Genomic DNA, 13,982 nt, shown 5'->3' with positions numbered 1-13,982 from the left:
CTTTTCTTTTTTTTTCTTTTTTTCATATCTCATAAGTTTAGCTGATAATGATCTCATATTTTCTACTTATTGTCTCATAAAGTTGCAACTTGGACTTATCTCATTGTTTATACTTCATAATGATTTAGTATGTCATTTTTTACTTAATATCTGATACATTTAACTTGAACGTTATCTCAGAAGTTTGACTTAATATCCAAAATGTTGTCATTATATCATACTTTGTACTTATTATGGCATAATTTACATTTATTATCCCATATTTTTTAGATACGACCACATAATTTTGACTTATTATCTCATAAGTTTGATTAACTACCTCGTAATCTTGTCTTATGTCATACTCTTAAGTTTTGTTTTTATCAGCAATTTAGATTTTCTATTATAATTGTGACTACATTTTTGACTGTTATTATAAGTTTGGTTTATTGTCATAATTTTGATTCATTGCCTCATTATTTTTATATTTCATAGATGTCTCTTATCTATGAGTATTTTTATATATATTTTAAATTTCTCCTGGCAGACCTGGGCTTCCATATATACCTCAACTTTCTTCAACAGCTCATTTTGAGGATTGCTATCGTCCTCACCTGATTGCAAGTCATTTCCTGCAACCGGTAGCCAACTGGGACGGATAAAAACCTTTAACGATTGCAATAATGCACCAGTGCTGGGAGTCACAGCTCCCTAATATCTCGTGTACTCTCCACAGGGGCTGATGTGCCAGAGGCTACACCCACATTTGTCACCCTGTCAGGAAGATGGCTGCAGCAGGGATGCTGGTGGGTTCATAAAAGAAGAAGGCTAGATCCCTGGATAGAGCAATCTGAAACAAACAGCTCCTCTGTTGGAGGGTCGAACACAAAAATGGCTTTGATTTATCCTCAGCTCATAAGTTTGGCAGAATTTAAATTCACAAGATCAGAGTTCAAATCAAGGGTGCATGGTTGGTAGTTACAGTCTGAGAGGTTAACAGTAAAATGAGGTGGAATGTGAGTTTCCACAGTCGGCTTTTGTGTCTTCTTTCTCAATGATAGGCATAGAGCACAACTGGAAGTGGCATCGTGTATTTCTTCTTGCTGTTCACATGTTTCTGTGAATGTAATTTTTGCAATAATGAGATTATTGTCAAGACAGGGGAGGAGGAAAAAAAAAACCAGGAAAGGAGCAATTTGAATAGTCAAATAGGACACACACACAGACACCACACACTGCACAGCCCTCTCTTGTTGTATCTTGCCTACTACCACCACCACCCGCCCTGCCCCCCCTCCCCTCCCCTCCCCTCCCTCCTTCCCATCATCGCTACTCTTCCTGCCAAATCATTTCCACCAAATCCGTTTTGATACGACATCACAGCACCCCGCAAAGTGAAGATAATCCTTGACATTTTTATCATTCACCCCCCTTTTATTTAGTCTGTGCTCTGCTTGCCTGTCTTGTTTGCTGATAAAATCTGCCAGCCGATGCAAGCCTTGGCGGATCACACATCAAAAAGGTCCATTTCTCCCCGGAGGGTGACGAAGTGTCAGAATAATATTTCTCTGTGTGCTCTGGGTGGCAGCCTCATTTAAAAAAAAAAAAACTTTATTTCATGGTTATAGCCATTTACATGTTGTTCCTGGCATGTCTGAAACTCCTCCTATTTGATTTATGACAAAATAACTGTAATACAAATAATAATTATAAAATAATAAATAATGAAAGATAAAAGGTTGTTAGGTTGACAGTGATATGGATCAACAAGAGCAATCCAAAAGCAAGGTGGAGTAGGTATTGTGCTCATGTTGGGGGTTATTAAATAACTGTGGAAACCCATTTCTGCCAAGAAGATAAAAAAATAAAATAAAATAAAAAGAACATCATAAAAAGAGAAAGAAAGGATACTAACACTACTGGAGCTGTATGGAGATCCACAGGTGTCAAGTATATAATTGAATCATTATATTAATTAATATGTAATTGTACAATAAAAACATAAATTGATAAAATAGTTAACAGATGAATGCATTAATGAATGATTTAATTAATAAAGAGAATAAATGATTAGATATTTTATTAATTGATATTTAAATGGTCAGTGAAAACATTTTTTATTAGAATTTACTAATTAAAATGTTTAAAAATGTACCAAAAAATACAAACACTGTCGAATAAATTACAAAAAATTGGGGTTACAAACAACATAAAACAACCAATAACTAAAAAAAATTAAGATGTATTTATTGATTGATATTTAAATGGTCAATAAAAACATTTATTAGTAGAATTTACTCAATTAAATGTACAAAAAATGTAGAAAAAATTAAAAAGAAATTACAAAATAATGGGAATGTGTTCATTAATACATTGAATTTCACTATTAATTTGAAAATTCAAAATCTTAGTGATAGTATAGGCTTTAATCTTGAAATTGGAAGGTCATTTCTTTGTCCTTTTCCTTTTTTTTTACCAATTATCAACTGAAAAATGGTAAAATGATACAAGTTCGAGATGTTACAAGCCCTCTGATTGGCTAGAGAGGTAAAATATTGGTCTTCCCATGTGTATTTTTATTTTTTATCATGCATAACTTTTCATCTTTTTTCTTTTTCCTGGCGCGAATTGGCCTCCATAAGTAACAGATGAGAGATTTAATAAAGTGGAAATCGTTGGACTCTTTGATGCATATTATGTTGTTGAGTACATTTCAGTGTGTGAAGAACTGCGTGACTTACTCTACGTTGCACTACTGTGATCCTTTGAGAAAGACGAGATTTACACAACAATAATTCTCCTTGGCTCAAGCCTCGATAAAATATATGGGAGCGTCCAAATAGACTCTAACACTGTGTGACAAAGCTTACAGTGAGATATGGCACAGAGATGAGCTGGGGGGTAAAAAAGCCAAAGATATGTGGCCAAAAAGCCACTCAGAGTCTCAGTTATGACAGTCTGACTTTATGATTAATCTCATCTGTCCATGTTAATACAAAAAACTCCCCTTTATCTTTGAAAGCATTATAGTTTTTTCCTGTGGTCACTGTTTTCCAACATTCGGGGCTTTCCTGTAATAAGGCACAAATTTTTCCCAACTGGTTCAGAGGAATGAGCTGCCCTGGCCAGGCCATGGTTTTGATTTTAACTGCAGCGAGCACAAACACTATAAATTTACAGTCACAAGAGAGAGTTTTTTAATAGGCACTCAACTTTGCAAAGACAATAACTCTCTCAGTCTTACTTTCTCTCCCTGAAATGCTCCCAGTGTTTGCTGAGGTAGCTGAGGCAGCTGGCAGTGCTCAGTACTCGGTCTGACAAGGTGCTTTGAAATACCAATCACCGAGTTTATACAACAGGGAGGACTCGTAAATGTGTCGAGCGGGGAAATATACAATGCCATACTTCAATTTTTTCTGGTAAAGAAGGAGAGTTATGGTCTCAGCAGTGTGTACATCATACAGGTGATATAATATACGCTCAGTCTTGTTCTGAAACCCATTTATCATTACGACAGTAGAGGAAAGTGCTTTTTGTTCTGTTATCCTCATGACAATCCCCTCTAACACCACCCACATGTATGCACGAACACACATACATGTACATGGATACATGACACGCTGCAAACTCACACAGCCTGAATGTGGACACGCTGTGGGTAATTTACAGCACCATTTGGCAGGACCTGAGGAGAAAAAGAGCACTTTTACCCACTAAATAACACCGTAAAGTGTAGTCTTTTTTATCAGATGTGTCAGGCCTCTCATTTCTAGCCAGTTGGCTTTCTCAATGGAAATGACAAGCAGTTATTTTCAGCTAGCTAATTAGCATAAGTTCTGTGAGCTGGTTGATAACAATGATTTTAAAATGATAACCTCATGAAATAGTCTTAAATATGGACTTGAAGCATGTATAATATAATACTAAAAAAACAGAGGCTAAATCTAATCGTCTTAGGCAAGATGTCAACATCCTGTATGTATGCTTCCCTTAGGAATACCAGTGAGTGGACAGAAACTCAACATTTCCTTTCTAGCTTATGGAGTTTTACAATTTTGGAGACAATGGCTTTGGCTAAGCACTGAAGTCACTCCCTATTTACTCTACAGTTCTCTACATTTAACCTCCGCCATTTTATTTGAGTGTCCAAATGCTGATTGTGTAAATATATCCACTATGTAGAGTCCTCAAATATTCAACAATGGAACTGATCCTCCCTCCCTCCTTCTTTCTTTCTTTCCTTCCTTCCTTCCTCCCTCCTTTCCTTTTTCCTTCCTCCTACCTTCCTTCCTCCCTTCCTTTCCTTCCTCCATCCCTCTTTCTTTCCTCCCCCCTACCTTCCTTCCTCCTTCTTTCCTCCCTCCCTCCTTTCCTTCCTTCCTCCCTTCCTTTCCTTCCTCCATCCCTCTTTCTTTCCTCCCCCCTACCTTCCTTCCTCCTTCTTTCCTCCCTCCCTCCTTTCCTTCCTTCCTCCCTTCCTTTCCTTCCTCCATCCCTCTTTCTTTCCTCCCCCCTACCTTCCTTCCTCCCTTCCATCCTTCCTTCCTCCCTCCTTTCCTTCCTCCTTCCTCCCTTCCATCCTTCCTTTCCTTCCTTCTTCTTCCCTTCCATCCTTCCTACCTCCCTTCCTTCCTTGACTCGAGGACAACAGGAGGGTTAAGTGAAAAAGTCTTGAGAATGAGGACTATAGTTTTGTAAATTTAACACTATCTTGTAAGACGAGTTTAGTTAAGGCTGCCACGTCATAAACCTCCCAACTCCAATTCAGAGAAGAGATGCTAACGTTCCCCGAAAACTCGATGTAAATCTTCGCTTCCACACGGTTGGGAAATTCATGACTAGATATGCTGCTCGGCCTTGGTAGCTATAGTTTACAGTAGCTACTTAGGACTGCGAAGCTAGTTAGATGCTAACATGCTAACATTAATAGCTCGTACTTAAAGTCAAGATTAAATGAAAAATGTGTTTTTTTTAACCCTTTTAAATCACATTTCTGGTCATATTGTGTGCATATTTTTAACAATACATGCTCAAAAATGTATATCAAAATCTAATTATGTTTTCTTTCTGTAAAACAAGTAAGACACGTGTTTATATTGGCTTGAAACAACCAACTAATAATATCATTACATCCAACCATCAATCAAATCTTCAACTTTTAGCAACACAGAGCTAAAGATTTATTACGACGCTCCCATTTTTCAACGTTAAAATTGCTCCCAATGTTAAATTTCGCCTGTTTATCCTGTTTCACTTGGAAATATGTCAAGATAATGAAGTCTAAATACCAGACTTGAAGTTTGTAGCTTATACTTAAAGTTGACATGTAATGAAAAATGTCATTTAAACCCTTTTAAATCACATCTCCCGTCACATTTTGCACATATTTAACAATATATGCCCCCCAAAAAAGTCAATTTCTTTGTATTCTGTGCTTATGTTGTCATGTTATAATATCATTACATCCACCCATCAATCAATCTTCCAACTTTTAGCAGCACAGAGCTAAAGATTTATTACAACACGCCCGTTTTTTCAACATAGAAATTCCTCCCGATGTTATGTCTCACCTGTTTATCCTGTTTCACTTGGAAATATGTCACGTTACGCAAGTTTAGATACTGTTTCATCTGCACTCACACAATGTTGGGAAAAAACCTCCTGTTATTCCCATTTTGGAAGCATTCACACATTATTCCAAGATGGTTACCCACATAATTTAAATAGCCTAAATTAGGTTTACTTGCTGTTTTATGCATTTAGAGCGTCGTTGTTAACAAGGGGAAACCAGAGAGACAAACAAACTCTGTATAGTTCCCTTTAAATAAGATTGGATTGTTTTATTGTTAGTCATTATTTGGATGTAACTGCCAGGTGTTAGTCACCCACTAAATAACACCTTAAAGTGGTAATATTTTTACCAGATGTGTCCCAAAGCACAAGTTATCAATGTCTTTGCCAATGAGTAGAGGAAGAAAATAACTGAGTCAACATCCCATACGGATATGAGGAACAGAGAGAGTGGAGTGGGAGTGAAAAAGCAGGATAGTGAAGCACTGACAAGAAGAAAAAAAAGGGAAAAAAAAAGAGTAATCCATACTTCAAAGATATCAGAAGTAATCTGTATTTATGATTCTGTGGAAAAATCATGACATTATCTCACCCTCTTAAAGTTCGTTGTACATTTTGAAGCCGGAGGGGAAACTGTCCTACTTCAGCAGAAATCTGAGGTCAGCGCAGAAAATATTTCACGGCTTGTCAGACCGCTCTGCACAACGGTGAGTAATGTTCAACATGACACCGTAATGCTTGTTCAGGTGAAAAACGGTTCCCTCCTCAACTTTCTAGGGCAGCGGTAATAATATTCCATCCAGGGTGTGTATGTGTCTGTGTGTGTGTGTGTGAGTGTGTGTGAAATATAGCGCTACTTCACATTCATGTATTCATCCTGGAGAGATAAATTAGACCCCAGACATTTCAATCTAACTTCCTAAATAGAGCACTTTGTCATCACAAACTAAAGGGGAGGTGTGCTCGGGTGATCAACAGAATAATTCATGACCCTTTACATTTCGCGTGCATATTAGGAAAAGCGTTGCACCGCCTTGACATGGATACACATGATCATCAAAATTAGCTGGTAAAACAAACTGTAAATAATAACCAAGAAGATGAAATGTAATATGAAATAATATCCTCTCCCTCTTTACTGCAGCTGAGCAATAACATGAACTCCATCCTTTATCTCGATCTCCCCACAAGTCAAATATGGTGCATAAAATAAAGTGGATTGGTGCAACTGGGTGAGGATCATTTGTTTGAGGTGACACAGCTGATGGGCGTTGATTTACTTACACAATAATGGCCTTTTAATTGAGCTCTTCCGTCCTTTGTAACATCAAAGCCTGACAAGTGGTTTGACAACAGTGTTTTTTTTCTTCCGCCTGTGTGACTGACAGGCATAATATGGCCTCCCCCCCTTATCCTTCTCCGCTTCCTTCAGCTGTCACACGAGCTGGAAACCGGACACCTTTTGCCTCAGGGACGTACTGTAAAGTATGTCCCAGCAGAATTTGAAATTAAAGTGGTTATCCCTTTTAGAAAAGCCAGTCTGCTTTAGAGGGCGAAATGTGCAACATGCATGCTCTCGGGCTGATTTATTTGCAAAGACAGAAATACAAATAAAGAAGGCAATCTCATTTACCACCTTCCAGTGTTGCCATAGTCTGTTAAACCACAAGTCAAGTGTTGTGACAGACTTTGTCTGCTTTGCTGGCATGTCTTGAGGGAGAGCAGAGGAGGCGTGCGGTGTGTGCTGAGCGATGACAGATGTGGGACGAACGCTGAAATGCATCTTCCGTTCTGTAATGGTGTGTTTTGGGTTGAAATGGTCGCTGCTGACCGGTGATTTTGTGGCTCCGTGCACGCACAACGCAGCCTATGTTTGGTGTAGTTCACATTTGGTTTTCTAAATGGTGCGTGGATTCATTCCTGACATTTATGAATGAGGGGTTGTGCGGAGGTTAAATAAATAAAGCCATCAAAGTGAGGAGCATGTCACAGTTCCCACTCTTATTCTTTAATTTTCTTTCCTTCTGTTGCTCTGTCGGAATAACCCACAAGGTTTTCTATCAAAGTAACTTATTGAACAGGATGAATCAATGCGTGACATGGATCCTGGTCCAGTGCTCTGTAACAGCTAACTGCTTCTTCTTTGATTTTATAGACAGGTTCAGGATTAATGGGGATCCTGTGTGAAAGCAATTGACTCCTGTGTCGCCCCCTTTCTCATTATTAATACACTGAATCTGTACGGAATACAAAATGGATCCGAGAGGACACTTTTAACACTAAACAGACTTTGATTTCACAGTATGTGTGACATTGAAGGTATTCCTTTATTCATATGGGACCGTGCTGTCTAATGAAAACCAATTAAGTTGCATTTGTGCTACCAGTATATATTCTTGCTGGTGACGGGTAATAAAACAACAGCAATGAAAGAACAAAAGAGTAACTGTACACTGTTAAATTACAAATCTTACTTAATTTAACATGGACGTGACAACATTTAAACCACTTTTTTCAACCTTTATGTCGTGTCTAAGTCTTCTTAGGGTAAAAAGAATAGTAATAGTCAACACGTCAATGTGAAATTAAAGAAGCTTTGGGACCAATTTTACTACTGGGGCTGTGTATCGATACTTGATACCTTTAGGTTATTGACCGAAATAAATCGATACCAAGTAGTATCGAAACGTCTATAAACGTCTCGACTATTTGTACAGACTCGCTCACAGCCAATCAACGCTAGCATTTCTTCGATTTAATGCAACATGTGATTGGCCCACTGCCACATCAGCTACAACCTGTCTGTGGTGGTGAAGTCGTGGTGAATTTGAGTTAGCGCGCTTAGCAGTTCAGCAGTCAAGACGCTCTAAAGTGCGTGAAATGTGTAATGGGTAACGAATGAAGAACTCAATTCCTATCGGTATTACTCTAAGGCTGCGTTCACACTGCAGGCAAATCTGATTCCTTCTCAAATCTGATTTTTAGGCCTGACTGTCCACACTGTTTTTAGCAAGTGTCCAAATCGGATTTGGCTCTGTTCAGACTGGGCCACATTAATGACCGATCTGACAGGTTGCCGTGGCAACGTCGTCGGAGCGGAGGCGTCATCTAACATGTATTGTGTGATTTCATACAATTGCGACAGCGACAACATACCCCCAGAGTTTCACTTGAACAGAGCCATCTCCCCAAAGATTAAGACTTTGGTTTCGTCCTCTGTCCTAGCAACAACAACGGGAATGAGCGTGGGTCTGGTGTCGCATAGAGTGACGTAGCGTAGAGACGTAGAGAGACGTCACGGACAGTCAAAACCGATATGAGTGTTTGGACTGTTCAGACTCAGACACATCTGTCCAAATGAAATTTGAAACTTCAAAGAGATTTGAGACTGTTCAGACTTCATAAGAGCATCTGGTTCCAATCTAGATGGGCTAAAAATCGTATTTTGGCTTGCAGTGTGAACGCGGCCTAAGGGTTCTTGGATTGGTACTGGTATCATAATTTTTTTAAACAATACCCAACCCTAGCAGGTACCTTTTTGGTCTTTCGTATATCATGTGCTGCACTTTTATATCATGTGCTGCAGGGTTCATTAGTCTGTGCTTGCTGTAATTTTTTATTATGTGTCTGTTGTTTCCTCTTGCAGTAGCTTGTGAAAATGCTTTAATACACCTTTACAGATCTTAATGGCAGTGTAGTTCCCTTAGTTAGTTGTACTACTGAATTTTTAATGTCTGCAGTTCTGCTTTGGGGGGTTTGCTGTTCTCCTCCTAGACTATTTATTTAATTTATTCTGAATAAACTCACTGTTATAATGTGTGTCACATGAAGAAATGCCACTTGTGATTCATCTTTTCCTTAATTTTGTTATGTTCAGCAACACAAAGGCATCTAAAGGCTCACTACCCTTAATGATAATCAAAAGGAAACAGTGTTGGATCAATGGGCATTCCTCAACGTCTAAAATTATTGAATTTCCTCAAATTTCAGTCAATGTCATAATTATCTTAATGAGCACATACGTAAGAGGGGCAGTCCATCTTACCTGCTAACGTTGACCTTTGACTTCAAAACCTCCTCGGATTAAGTCTTTATGGGGTTGTGAGCTTGACCATCTCTCGAATATAGACAGTCAAGTAAAAATGATCTGGATTTTGTCAATCCTTACCAGAAAACCGTTTTATTTTATTAGTTTCATGTGCTCAGTAAAGATTTGCTGTCATATGTACAAATCTGTTATCGTAACCCTTTCAAAACGTCTTTTTAAAGTGATTCGACCAGATCATGTGAGTAAGACAGACGTCACTTTTTCGATAAATCGGTGGCATAAGTCCTGACAGATGTGATAAGCCTGGCTTCTTTGCATCTGTTTAAGTGTTTCAAACAGATGGGGGATCAATGGTAAATGATTGCCTAGCTACTGTTTGGAGTGAAGGCAACGGGGAGCAATAGAAAGGTTTGTTTAGTGCCTCCGGGGCTGTGCAGTCGCAATCAATTTCCCTGCACCTTTGCTTGGCTGCAGCAGATTTCTCAAATACCCTGCTAAGTAGTTAAACATACTTTTTGCACTTTTGCAAACAGTGGATACAACGTTTTTATAGACAGTGTTTTTGATGGTGGGTCATAAATGATTGTGTTTATGATAGAAGAGAATTGAACTGACCAATCGCTCAGCTATGCCTCCCTTAGATAGTGTTGCTACTCCTGCCAAGCTTCCCATTTTAGCACACCACATATCACATATGCAGTTTACAATAACAATGGAAGATTTGTTGCTCAAAATTCAAAGTAGTTATTTGAAACCATGGATCTTTGATTTCAGGCAGTGGTCGACAAAAACAGGCCTTTCATTTCTAGCCAGCAACTGTCCACTTTAGTTGATCCGAAATGACATCTAGCTAGCAGCCTAATTAACATTACTTGGTTGATAACGAAAATATGCACTTGATGGTTACATAAATGAAATAACCCTAAAAGCCTGAGGCTAAAGCTAAGATGACAGCATCTTGTTTGAAAAATCAGTTTGAGAAGCAACTCATAGATTAATTTAGAGGAATAGATTCATGGTTTATTACTCCTAATTACAAATAGTAGGTTATGTTTCAACTTTATGGGTTTGGCAAATATAGCACTAATTTGCAAAAGGAGTTTGGCTGGTATTGCCAGAGTGTAAATGTCCCCAAATCCAATACCGAGCAGTACATGCTACCGTTCCCCTGATCTGTAAAATAGTGGCATCTAGGCTCCACAACTAGGCCTATAAGACTTTTTCTAACATATACAATAACATGCCTACACTTGCAGTAAGGGCACATTACCCCAAGATAACTGCTGCTAGTCTTAATCATAACATGATTTAAGTAGTCTAAATTAGTTTATAAGTAAGCTGTATTGACTGTATTAGTGTTAATATTAATGAGCTTATGAGTATATTTAGGTGTATATTACTGTACACAACCCAAGGTGTATGTTTTTGGACAAAGCTTACATCATGTAAAACTAAAATGTTACTAAATCTTGCCCTGGAGACCACACATGTCTTGCAGGAGAGTCTTTATTCTCACAATATTAGGAAGGTAGATTTTTAATTCCAATGAGAAAGCTGCATTAACGCATTGTACATATAGCCTTAAAGACTGAGTAATCACAGTAGCCAGCAGGCAGCTCTGAGTTTTTGGAATAAGATCCTCCACAAAAAGCCAAATCTAGAGGGGTGTGAAAAAAACATCTTTGATGTCAGATGAAATTTCACTGAACAGCAATGTACAATCTGATTGCAGGCTGGCGTCCTCTGGCAGCCTGATCTCTCTGGATCATTCCACCCACAGGACATGCAAAATGCATCTGTGCTGCTGAGAGAGTGTGTGGTTGTGTGTGTCTGTGTGTGTCTGTTTTTGTCTGTGTGTGTAGAAAAGAGCTGAAAAAAAACTTTACTTAAATATTTGAGGGAAAATTGATGAGACAGGTGGATAGATTTGACTGTTAAACAAATGTTAGTCATTTAGAAGATGGATGGAAATGCAGACTAATGCATCAGTATGAATGAAATAAGCAGATGTTTAACAGACTGCAATTAAATCACAATGTTTCATTTCATACTTATGTGAGCTAGCATGTGCATTATATTTTTTCCATTATCATCATATGTCTGCTTGTGTTTCTCTTCATCACGTGTAAGAACTTTGGAAATGTGAGATACACAAATTGTGTAATTGTGTTAATTCACACTAAAAATCACTAGGTTCAAATTTTACTCAGTTTGGGTAAATATAGCAGCAACACTACTAGTCAATGTTACCCAAAAAGTTATATTTTTAGTGTGTAATCATGCTAAAGTTGTGTACATGAGGCTTGGTATACAATGCATTTGGAGCCTGATATCTGTATTTTTAACCATTCAAAACCAAAATAATGAGATTAGCTCCCACTTCCAACTGTGATCTTTATGCAAAGCTAACCAAGTGGGAGTTTCACAAATCTAGAGCTATCATCAAGTTGTATTGGATGTTTGGAAAAGGGCAAGTACTTTCAAACAGTATTTGGCAGGTTATTGGATGAACCATCTATCTATCACTGTCTTACCTCGCAAAGAAACTAGACTCATGAGATCACACGAGAATCGGCATAGGACGCTAATGTGATTCTCAGCAGTGGTCGCATTATGTTCGGATTTCTTAGTCAGGCGGAGCTGGCGTGACTTGTCAAGAAACCTGCTGCATCCCAGGTCAAGGAAACTGCTGCGACGAATGGACGTCATTCACCTTTTTGGGAGGGGAGACTTTAGCTATTGCTACTATTTGTAGATTTTACAGAGTTTTCTTTGCATTGGCGTTTTTTAAGGAGCGTTTTTCCTTTCTACAGATTGCATGTTAATACCAGGTGGGGGTACTAATACCAATGGGGTACTAGAGTCAGACTTTACATGTATAATTCTGCACAGTTAATATCCAAGAACAACAAGAAAAACACATCTCAAAGCTTTACGTAGTTAGTTTAATTTTAGAATGAAATTACATAGTACTGTTAGGACGCAGCTGGTGTTTGAAATCCTATAGATGTCTCATTAAGTGTTTCCGCAGGTTGATTAAATACAACTTCAAAGTAGGAAATAAACACACTATCAGTCAGATTCTTCTCCTTTTAGCAGAGCACAAACACCATTAATGGAACTGTTGTACTGGGAGTCTTTAAAAGCCGTTTTAGTCCATCTCAGACTGGTTCCATTGTTTTGCCATGTGTGTGCCACTTTGATTATGTCTTTTAAGATAAGAGGACATGAGGAAACCCGTCTCGAATTAAGCAACAACAGGAAATAGTAATCACTCACAGACACTGTGCCACAGCCTGTTACTGACCAACTTCAAGGCAAGTAATGAAAAGTTTAAGAGAAGAGTCCTTTTGTTTATTGTAGTCTCATTCTCAGTATTTGACCTCCGCTGACTTCTCTTTCACTCTCCCTCCATTGTGCTCTTTCATCTCTCATATATCTTACTCCTGCTAATACTCCCCACCCTAAGTAAGATGTACATTTGCACACTGAGTCGCTTTGAGCTTTGTAAACCAAGAACCTACTGTAGGAAAAATGTTTGTTTATAGTCAGTGTAAATGGGTTAACACAGCTAATCCAACCATGTCCCAGTCCATGTTCAACACTTCTCAACTTTGGGATAAAAAGAATGAACATATGAATACAAAAGCAACTGTAACAATCATACACAAAAGCATATTAGATATTGTTTTATTTGTGTTACTGGATACAGAAAATAAAACTACTGTGTACTCACTGTATGAATCTGTGGTTGAGCAGAGATAAGAACCACTGATATCTGATAATTTGATACAAACAGTAGTTCAACATGTTGAAATCACTCCTGGATTAGTTGTAAAAGAGATTTAAGAGATCAAGATTTTAACCTGCCTCTACACAGTGATGAAGCCATACCTCATTCTTTTGGTTTTAAAGCTCTGATAACTCCACTCACTTTCCCAGCACCAAACTGCAGACAGATAAAGGTAGAAACTAGCTGGTGAACACAGTGGACCTTTTAGCTACTAAAGGGCCAGATTTTTACCTCCAGAGTTGGTGGAGACCATAGAATGTATAAAAGAAATGGATGTAACATTTGTGAACTGCTGCTCGGAAGCCATTAGTTTCGAATCTAGGCAGCGCCATCTTGAAAATTTCAGGTGCATGCTGGAAAAAATAAAAACACAGATTCTACTTATATGGGCATGAGGCGGGGCCATGGGCGGAGGCAACGGCGGACCGGGGAGGTTGCTATGGTTGCGAGGTCTGGACCTCGAGGACATTGGTCAATCAACCTGTCAATCAGCACATAGCCACGCCCTAATGCATACCCTGCTTTATCGTCAAATATAAAATCAGGGAGGCCAAAATTTCACAAATGAACATCATACTGCATTGAAGAAGG

Source organism: Scomber japonicus, chromosome 19 (genome assembly GCF_027409825.1).
Source record: "Scomber japonicus isolate fScoJap1 chromosome 19, fScoJap1.pri, whole genome shotgun sequence".
Classification (NCBI taxonomy): domain Eukaryota; kingdom Metazoa; phylum Chordata; class Actinopteri; order Scombriformes; family Scombridae; genus Scomber; species Scomber japonicus.
The sequence above is the reverse complement of the archived record's forward strand: the minus strand, read 5'-3'. Positions refer to the sequence as shown.